General features: G+C 32.2%; 1 protein-coding gene across 2 annotated transcripts in view; it reads right to left on the reverse strand.

The window, feature by feature from the left end:
• Positions 1-2,070: 2,070 nt before the first annotated feature.
• Positions 2,071-2,764, reverse strand: part of VPS37A (VPS37A subunit of ESCRT-I) — a 39,467-nt gene continuing 38,773 nt past the window's right edge. For both annotated transcript variants that reach the window (XM_007459908.1, XM_007459907.1), the window contains one exon: positions 2,071-2,663. The gene's annotated coding sequence lies outside the window, so the exon portion shown is untranslated. The remainder of the gene's footprint in view (positions 2,664-2,764) is intronic.

Here is a 2,764-nt window from a genome sequence, read left to right on the forward strand (position 1 = left end):
CTTTCCCTAAAAATGAATGAGCTGTCCTTCAATTTAAGCACATATGAATTATGATCAGACTTACCTGTCAATCTCTATTTCAGTATAAATTTCCTAGTCTAGAATTATTCCTAGAAATCTTCCAACTTTGAAACATTATGTTTAGCATGTATCACATTTATTTAGAAAACTTTCTTCTATTTTTGAGATGTTAGCCTTTAAATTTCTACCCATGACAAACCCCTACTCTGAATAATCTAATAACTCCTCAGCTTTTCTGTACTATTGTGACTTCCATGTAGTCTTCTATTATGTTAAAGTAAAATCAGAATCTCTGCTTTGGCAGGCTTTTTTTCCCCCTCCTCTGGCACTGTTTCTCCAATATAGCCAATTTTAAGAAGAAAATAATACAGCCATAAGATTAAAGAAAAGTCACTAAAATTTTTATTGTAGTAACAGAACCAAAATGCATACATATTCAAATGCAGACTATTGTCCATCCTGGATGACTTATATGACCTATTATCTGAACTGATTTGTCGGTTAAAGGTAGGTAATGATGATCAGACTCCTCTTATTAATGACTGGGTTGTAAGGAGGTTATCTAAAAAATTAATTTTAAAAGGAGAAACCAAGGTAAGTTAACTGGTACAGATTGAAACTGCGATAGTTCAAGTTTAAAGAATAAAAAACATTGAGATGAATTACTTATGTGATTATGTAGAAGAGATCTACTATATAAGAAAATGACTTTTTATTTTGGTGGAGGAAAAGGTAGATAAGTACCTAAACACCTAGACCATGTTTGAGTCATCGCTGTATAGTATTTCCACAGTGCCTCATTCTTAGTAGGGGCTTAATAAAATTAGTAGATCAAATGAATTAATGGCTGTGGTCTGCTAGCCTCTTGTTCTGGGCTCGGCCTGGTTTCTCAGAAAGCTTCCTGATTGCAGAAGATTGGGACTACCGTGTCCTCCATTGTGGTGACTGCTGGGAAAGCTGAAGCTTCTGTGACTACTACAGTAAGGAAAGGTTCCTGAATACCCAGAAGACTGCCACAAACTTGAAACACTTACCTCAGTTATCTCATCTACACATCCAGAATAATAATACCTTCCTCGTCTGGGCATTTTGAAGATTAAATGGCATGCCCTTAGCACAGTACCAGGAAGACAGGTGATTAAAAAAAGTTAATTTCTTTACCCAAATTATATCTTTATAGTCCGTGTGAATACTTGCCCTTCCACACACATAGACTAAGTATTAAGTATTATTCAAGTCTAAGAAAATTTCGTTTTTCCTAAAGTTCTATTGCTAAAAACATGTATAGAAAGAAGAATAAAGAAAAGAAAAAAACTGTACCGTATGCTGGTGTTTGGAATGGCAATCATACTGTGATGAAGTTTAAATAAAAATTGTCATTAGGTTGTTTTGTGATTTGGATACTTTACCAAGCCTCAGATATCTAGTTCAAGATTTTCTACTTAATTAGCTTTCACAGCTACCCATAAAATATATTCATTCTGTAACATAGTATAAAAGCAAACTGTTTAACACAGTACAAGTTAAAGTGAAAATCCAATTTAATTAAAAACTAGACTGCCTAAAAATTAACATTAATTTTATTTATTATTAAAGCTTTTCTGTTATGAAAAGCTAACACAGTAAAGGTCAGAAAAATTCACTGACTTTTGTGTGTTTAAATTTACTATTTACTAACAAAAATATTGTTTTAAACTTCAACATGAGGAACTTAGAGAGCATATCCTTATCTAACCACAAACCCAGCAGATACTTATATTTACAAAGTTAGCATGAGGCAATTCCCTGGTGGTCCAGTGGTTAGGACTCTGCGCTTTCACTGCTGAGGATGCGGGTTCAATCCCTGATTGGGGAACTAAGATCCTGCAAGCTGCGCGGTGTGGCCAAAAAAAAAAAAAAAAAAAAAAAAAAAGAGTTACTATGAAAGTTTATGTTGGACTATTTTAAATGAAACGCAGTTTTTTCTATTAGGTAAAATATTTATTTACCTGTATTGCCTCTTAAGTGCAACTTTAATTTTAAAAATAAGACAACAGTAAGTAAAAACCGCTGGTTTACTCTTTTATTGTATGAATTAAAAGTTACTTCCTTGAGACGGCACATTGGCAGGTTTGGTGCTTCCTGACACTGTGAATATTTAAAAACAAATTATTTCTGAAAGTTTTATCATACAGAAAGAAACAGGAAGAATAACGGTTTTTCTACAGTTGAAATGGTAATTTTTCAAAAAAGGTTGAGAGGAAAATATTGAAACCATTCTTGATAAAGCAATGAGGCAGTTTCAAATTAAAATTACAAATTTAAATGAAGTAATTTTATAAAATATTGAAAACTAGCTAAAATTACATGCATAGGTATTTAATCAATAGTAAGAGAGGAACAGCACTGGAACTTAAATATGATAGGATTTATCAACAACAAATAAACATTTTTAGTGCAAATAGTGCAGAAAATTTCTCAAAGCAAAGATCATAGCAATCATCCTAATCTGTACAAAATCAGTCTCAGTTCTGTATACAATCTATATAATGTATCTATGAATTCAGCCACTGTAATGAAATGCTAATTTGCAAATCATAAATATAAATGTGCTTAGTTTTGTGTCCTATTCCTCTCTTGGCAGCTCATGTTTTCAGGAAAATCTGTAAAGAAAAGAAAATCAAAACCTAAGATTTAATTTAAGATAATAAATTAAGATTTACCTATAAGAAGATTATCTGACTATGAGGGAAAAGAGGTAGGG

The sequence above is a fragment of the Lipotes vexillifer genome, unplaced genomic scaffold, assembly GCF_000442215.2.
Source record: "Lipotes vexillifer unplaced genomic scaffold, Lipotes_vexillifer_v1.1 scaffold614, whole genome shotgun sequence".
NCBI classification, from domain to species: Eukaryota; Metazoa; Chordata; class Mammalia; order Artiodactyla; family Lipotidae; genus Lipotes; species Lipotes vexillifer.